The following is an 8,053-nucleotide window of genomic DNA, read 5'->3' as shown; positions in this document are numbered from 1 at the left end:
TTCCCTCCTTTTAGAGATCCCCGTCTTTGTTCCGCTCTTTATTTCTTTCGCGCGCGTAATCACCGCGAGCGCAAGACTCCATTTCGGTCTCCAAAGGAGACCACCTTCCCCCGCCCGCCACCCGCCCAACCAGACCCCTTCGTTTTCAGTTTCCTGCACGGTTTGCCGGAAAACGAGCCGAAACGATGCAAATCCGCACGCCGACGACGAGGACCCGGACTATTACACGTCGAGAGAGATACGCGTCGCACACGCACGCGCGCGCTCTCTTTACGCGCGTGTATACACGCACGCGGATACCATAAGCCCGATCTCTCTCGCGTCTCCCTTGCGCGCGGGTCGAAACTGCGACTTTCCGTGGGCTCTCGTTGGCGGAATTTTTCGGGTTTCCTTCGGGGCTCGGATCGGGGCGCGCGGGACGGCGGCAGTGCGGACGGAAGAGGGGTAAACGGAATATTCGCGGGGAAAATACGCCGGGTGGACGAAAAAGCCGCGAGAAGAACGGTAACCGAGTTAACCGTGCATTATTCACGGGATACATTTAGCGGCGTGTAACATTAATGACAATGGAGCGCGATAAAAATTATACGCCAAGCATTTCGCGTCCCTTTGCGGTGGATGGATTCGGAGTATACGTTAAATTATTTAGAGATATTGTAAAAAATCGCCTGACCGTTCTTTCCATCGAGTTCAGATGATATATTTATCTGTAAATGAATGTATAGACTAGAATAATTACCAAGTTTTCAGAAACTTTATCTGCTGATTCTTTTATCGATTAAAGTTGATTTTTCTCGGTAAAAATATCGGTGTATCAATGATACACACGTATCCTGTGAGCTAACGTTAGAAGCGCAACTAAATAATGGAATCTTGATCTTCGGTTAATTCCGAGTATATTTTACTTTAACAGAATTTTAATTGTAGACTTAATTGCAGATAAATGTAAAAGATTAAATATATCTTTACGGAAAAAGAACTCGTAATTTACTAATATTTTATACATAGATAGAAAAAAGAGTGCTGTTAATACGTGATAATCACGATGATTCCGTTGAGAAATTATACGATATTATTTAATGATAAATCAGTTTGTATTTCAGAAGCAGTTAATTATGCATATCAATTTTATATAAAAATAATGGATGTCGCGATACCACACGTATCTCACGATACATTTTAACTCGAAAAGAGCGTTAAAAATTCACTCGTACGTAATACAATGCGATACACGCTCCTATATAGTTTACTGTTTAATTAATCATGCATTAAAATAAATGTGTACGTCTATTTTTAATTGCGCGCTTAATAATTCGATATCCGTTCGCATTTTATTCGTATTTGTTAAAGTCATTACGGAATATTTTGTATTTTGCAGAAATAATGACGTATCAATTTTTCCGCGGAACTACTCGTACGTCATTAAGCATTAAATGTGTAATTAAATTTATAAATAATATCTTATCAATAGGCGAAAATAGCGGACGGTGAGAATCTCCGTTGATTCTAACTTTTAACTTATAATTTTACATACGTGAAGTTTAATCGAAAAAAGTGTTGCAGCAACAGTATTCGATCAACATATCATCCAACGAATAAATTTCATTAAGTAACAGTAACAGTATTAATTGAATAAATACATTATACTCTTGTTTTAATTAATATTGCTATTTTTTTTGTGCAGATTAAAAAGATTTATTTTATTTAAATAAATGCTGCAACATCATTTTCTTTCCCTGTATAATGATGTTTGCTCAGAATCAATAATTAAACATATTTTATGTTAAAAATGTTATATTAATAAAATAATTTTAATCTATTTTTATAATTTATCTTTGAATTTATCTAATGAATACAAAATAATTATATAGTAAGTTATTATTAAGCAATAATGAGCAAGAAACGAATTATATATCTTTTCAAGTGCTAAATATAATCATAATATTGCATTTATGATGTGATAGTGAGTATAGTAAATATTTTTATCTTCTTCATGTTAAATGAAGAGTCGATACTCCGATTGAGTGGCGGGAAGGTTTCGGAAAGGCCTCAACACTTCGTATTTCCTGCTTTGGCCAGAAAACCACACCGAGGCTATTCACGAAAGTTGCCTAATTTGACCGCTACGATTGTCCTTAGGGGATATACCCACCCTCGTCCATTAACACAATCCCCATTGTACTTCGCCGAAATGTAGATCGTAGCCCTCCTCTGTTAGTCGAAACGTGAAAACGCCATTATTGAGTGTAATATCGCGTTATCTCCCGTCGCGATATTGCCTTGTGCGCAACTTATTCCCAGTGACGTCGCTTTTCGTTGAAAAAGGAGAAACTTTTGTAATACCATCTATGCAAATGAAAAGCTCAGCGCCGCAGCCACACATTACCCGCATTGCAAAATGGAAGGTAAAATTTAAACGGCGAGAAAAGGGGAATAGCGGAGAAGTTTTCATTATTCTAATAGTTTTACATATTCACAAAATTGCACTGGGATATACTTTTTGCAAATAGCCTCGCAGAGGCGAGGCGGCGCGGTCTGGATTACACTTTTAAAATATATAATTTTTAATAAATAACATTATATATATAAAGAAATATGATGGCGGCAATAATGTAAAGCTATCGTATTAATTTTATGTTGTATAAATATAATACGGAATTAACAATTTAAACAAAAAAACGAGGTTCAAGTTGAACTCTTTCCATGTATCTACAATGTTTCTGCCGTTATCTTAAATCGCGTACGTATGATGGAAAACGTTTTGCGGCTTGGTGACCCATGGAAATAAAGTTTACTCGGAAACAAACTCCGGTACAGCTCCTTTTAATTCGCGTTTACTGTGAACGGCGTCACGTAATTAGTCGTCCGCTCCCCGAGCTTAATGTAAGGTATTAAAGCCCGGCACTGGAACCAGCCGTGCCCACCTTTTCTTCTTGGCGCCTCGTCCTACGACTTTCAGACTCCTCGTTTATTCCCGTCACTATTGTGTGTCTCTCTCTCTCCTGTTCTCCTTCTATCTCTCGCCCGCGCGCACCGGCTTTTAAACTGTAGCCGTCGTTAATCGCTCGTTATCTGTAAGTATATCGCGCGCATTCCGCTCCTCAATGCCGCCCCTTTAGCACGAGTAATTCAATTTTCCCGTCCCATGACGAAAGAGATTCCTCGAATCCATCGCTACAAATTCATATAATTTACGTCTGATCTTTTCGAAGTGGAAAACGGCTATAAATATGCAAGTGTGCGTGTTGTGCCAGTTGAATTAAAATACTCTCAAAGCCAAAAATACATTCTCGCGTAATCGCATGAAAAGTGTAATACACACAATACCGTCAGTCATATAAATATTTAATGACATTCTTTGGTTGGAAAGTAAATTAATTATGTACAACGCATCGCTTGCATATCCTCCCACAGCGATCATAATATATATCACATATTCTAGGGCAGCACATTTCCTATCGATTTCTCAATAAAATTTTAACAAAAATGCCAGGGTAATAATTTAATGGACAATTAAATTATCAAATAATTCAATAAGTAATTGGATTATCAAATAAAACATCTTTTGCAAAATAAATTTTGGTATTTAAATAAATAATAAATCTCATTTCTATTCAATTTTAAATAAAATATATTTAAGGCTTTAGTGTAAATCTTATTTGTAAAAATATTTTATGTTAAATAATAAAAGTGTTTGAAAAGAAAATGTCGTTGAATTCAAATTATTACGTTCGCATTTTTGCTGAAAAAGAATCGGCATTAAGCTTTGTCAAGAAATATATATTCGAAAAGCACACACGATACTCGGGACACCTTGTGCATACAATCTCTTTATACACAATAGCGTGCGGGAAAGAGCACGGTCTAATTACATCGCAAAATAAATTCCCGTGGTAGGATGAAAGAAATCCCGAACGATAACACAAATCGGGCGTGTTAAAATGCGGAGGCTGCGATCATTGTTGCGGTGCACGGTAAGAGTATAAATTTCACAGCAGGTCGGCGGCTCCCGATTCGCCGACAACCGGTCGAGACAGAACAGGATAGAGAAAAAGGCACACGAGATAGAAAACGGGATGGAAAAAGCAAAGCGACGATGTTACACACGATAGAGAGAGAGAGAGAGAGAGAGAGAGAAAGAGAGAGAGAGAAAGAGAGAGAGAGGCGTCGAGTGGTTCGAGAAAAAAGGGAAATACCGAACGCTTTGCAGCTATCGAAGGGAGGAAGATAACAAGAGAGAACGTGAAGATACACAGAGAGAGTTCACGAGAAAAAAGAGAGAAACTCAAAAAAAAGATGCAGGGAAAAGAAAAGTGAAACTTTTCACGGTACTTCAACTTAGTAGCAGACTGGTGTGGTGATTCCACGTCGAAGGCTCGCGCGGCTCGCGCGCGCGGCAAGGAAAGAGAGAGAAGGAGCGTTTGGGCCAGGAGTATAATGGGGACCCCCCGCGGTAGCTTACCTGCATCATCGACTAATCACATCGGATAATAGGGAACAAAGGCGCCCCTGTGAAAAGTGAAGCATACTCACCACTTACCTCTCTTTCACCCTCCCCCTCCCTTCCACGCATCTCTTTCACTCTCTCTCCTTCTCACTGTCTGGTCCCGTGTCCGTTTCCCAAGAGAGGAGAGAGAAGAGAGCACCCTCCCCCTGCCCGCGCCGGAGAAAAGCGAGGATATAATCCTCTTACGCACCAGGCATAAAGTAAAATACAGGCGGCAAAAGCGGCGCACTCGACCGTGGACCGTCCCTAGTATTACGCATCGGCACGAATGAGGAAGAGGAAAGAAGAAAAGAAGAAAGGAAAGCGAGAGAGAAGAAAGGCAGGAGGAAGGAAGGAGCCACCTATGGGGCACGTACAGGAGAGGTGCCGACGAGAGATCGACGCGCCGGGAAACCTCCGGTCGCATTATGCAGCTTCTACACCCGCCCGTCCGCGAAATCTCTTAAGCGGCTGCCAATTTGAGCTGAATCTCGAAACTTCAATCGCCAGCAACCATCCCCCCGAGCCCTCTGCCATCCTCCCTCCCTCCCTTCCGACCGCTCTTGAAACACGAGCCGCTTGCTCTCCGAGAGATCTCTCGATATAACCTCGTTATAGCGGCAAGTCGTCGTGGTCTTTTGTTTCATAGTACTTTCACGCATATATTTAGCGCTAACAACCATTTTCTACTAATGTTAAATGTGAGTTTTATATTCGGAAAATATTACAAGAAATGTGAATGTCGAACGTACTCACGAGAATCTACGATCTCTGTTCTACGATCTGTTAATTAATCAGATTTTTCGTGGTTTTTTTTTCTTTAAATTCTATTAATGATTAAAAATAGTAATATATAAAAATCTTTAAAACGTTTTTTCACTTTTTCGTAGCATCCTAATGAAAATCTTTAAAATTCTCTAATTCAGCTTAAATACAGAGTTGGTAAATGTGTTGAAAATTTAATCAACGAAATTCGCACAATGGCGATTTTCGTTTGGTAAATTTTTCAATCGAGCACTTAGCACCAAAAGGAACATATATGCATTCGCACGCAATGTAATGCACTCAACAGAATACTCACCGCATATGTGTAGTGTAATAAGATTTCGCTATCCGCAACGATTGTGACTATTGGATACGCGCATATTCGCAAATATTCCGGCACCCCTGCATTTTCGATTCATCGATGTGCGCATCAGGCGGAAGTACGATTCTGCAAAACACAATGTACGTATTTAGTCCGATTTAGTCTCTTTATAATGCATTTTTCTATTACTATTTAACTATATACATGTATACATGTATATTCAAAACAATACTACTAAAAGTGCTTTGTCTGCAGCTAATTTTAGAAATCGGCAATCCACGGTAAAACTGTTCACTTTCGTGTCAATAGTCGTATATTTTTTATTAGTGTAAAATTGTACGCAAAAATGTACGCCAAGATGTTGCAAAAATTGCTTAGAAAATTTCCAAACACAGATGTTATTATTGAATAGTTATCAACAACGACAGATGTCGTGGTTTGATATCTTGTTGCATTTATAGAAAATTATTATTCGAGTCATTTTTAATATACGAAATATGATTTTATTAGATAAATATTGTTTGATCAAATTTTTATAAACTGCCTTTTAACTCATACGAGCATATTAGTTATATTAAATTATCTTTGAATTATTTTAATTTTTATTTCGTTGATTATTCACTGGTGAATTTCATAAAATATTGCGTGTAAAATTAAAATCTCGAAGTAATAACAGTAGATATGTGTGTGAGTGTGTGTGTAACGCACGCAGTGTTTTTAAAAAATTGCCATTGCATACAGAACCATATCGTGACTTGAACGCGGTCGCGAGTGTATAGCGCTATTCAAACGCATTAAAGGATATTTGACCGAATCGTGATTGGAGCGTGAATGGAATATGATCATCCGTCATAACGTGAATCGAGTGCGCGTTTATTGCATAGGAACATACACTGATTGGCACGGCATTGCCGACATGTATATCTGTATTTGTATCGAATTCTATTAAATGTAGATGATTAAATAAATCATACAAAAATCAGTATTTATATATAAACTGTTTAAAATTAATCTATAGAAATTTGCAATAAACGAACAATGATACAAAATTCCGAGTACATCATTTTTTTGCTTCTTATAGCTTTTCCATGTTATAAAATACTATATAGTATACTATTATAGCAAAATTTTAAAATATTTTCAGTTGTATCTCTCGATATTATCATATTTATTATTATACTACAAACAACTTTTCTGAATTCATTAAATACAATTCTTTCGGCACTTTGCACTTCCAGCTTGTTAGCGATATAGCTCGTTCAATAGACTAATATACGCATTGGAAACCTGAAACATCCCACTGTCCCTGCAAAGAATAAAATTCATAGGGGAAAAAAAATACAATGTCGTTCTATCGCATTCTGCAAAACGATATCGCGTTGCTAACGATTAAGTTTGACTATTCTTTTTCGCATAACGTGTAACAATTGTTCTCTTCCTTCTCTTATCCTCGCGGACGGTATGGCTACTCGAAGCTCTGAAGCTTTGAGCGGTCAGATTGCCGCTTGCGGCTTTTCGTGCGGCATTCACAAACGCGGTCGCTTTCTCGCGAGCGCTCCGGCGCGAGCTGCGAGGTGTGGCTATCGTGGCGTGCGCGCCGCTCATTTGCGTCCGCGCGACTTCGAGTGTTGCCGTTAGCAGAGCTCTGCCTCTTTACGTTTTTACTACATTACATCTTGTTTATGCTTGCGCATTAATTACCTCAGTGCCGGAAGAAAGGGCGGTTTTTTTGATGCGGTTTATCGGCGACATCGAATCGGTTGAATTAAATGGGATTAAATAATGTTGCCTTTAATGAAAGTATATACAAGAGAGAACAAACTTTAGCAAGATTAAATTAAAAGATGTATTACTACTAAAAGACGTGATTGTGCGTCGGGAAAAATATTCTGTTTAAAACTTATTAATTCTTAGCAACAGACATCGCATTCGCATTAAAAGTTGTATCCTTCCTTTCTGTGCAATGATACAGTCTTATAATTTTAAATGTTTCATTTGAATATTTAAAAAATTACTGATTATAGAAAGATAATTTGAAGACAACTTTTTGACGAATAATTTTTTCTTATTGTTAACAAAATGTCTAGAGAAACCTGTAAATTTGGAAATATTTTATATCAAAAACATTTCAAAATGTGTAAAATATCATTTATTGAAAAATTAAAATTGTATTTCAAAAAACCTCAATATAAAAATAATCAATATATTTTTAAGTTTTAATTTTTGAAAGCAATGCGTCGCATGCATTAGTGAATTAATTTATTGTAACAATTGCATATTGAAATATTTATTCCGAAAAAATCAATAAGAACTTTAATTTTTGAAAACAATGTATTGCACGCCAATGTATCGCATGCATTAGTGAATTAATTTATTGTAACAATTGCATATTGAAATATGTATTCCAAAAAAAAAAAAAAAACAATCAGAATTAAAGCAAAAATATCTATAGTCGATGCGATTTCCTCAAACGGCGCACG

General features: G+C 37.5%; 1 long non-coding RNA gene across 2 annotated transcripts in view; it reads right to left on the bottom strand.

Moving 5' to 3' along the window:
* Positions 1 to 8,053, bottom strand: part of LOC137000278 (uncharacterized) — a 65,771-nt gene that overhangs the window by 20,995 nt on the left and 36,723 nt on the right. For both annotated transcript variants that reach the window (XR_010890571.1, XR_010890572.1), the window contains one exon: positions 5,568 to 5,699. This is a non-coding gene — a long non-coding RNA (uncharacterized lncRNA). The remainder of the gene's footprint in view (positions 1 to 5,567; positions 5,700 to 8,053) is intronic.

The sequence above is a fragment of the Linepithema humile genome, chromosome 5, assembly GCF_040581485.1.
Source record: "Linepithema humile isolate Giens D197 chromosome 5, Lhum_UNIL_v1.0, whole genome shotgun sequence".
In the NCBI taxonomy this organism is placed as follows: Eukaryota; Metazoa; Arthropoda; class Insecta; order Hymenoptera; family Formicidae; genus Linepithema; species Linepithema humile.
The sequence above is the reverse complement of the archived record's forward strand: the minus strand, read 5'-3'. Positions and strand labels throughout refer to the sequence as shown.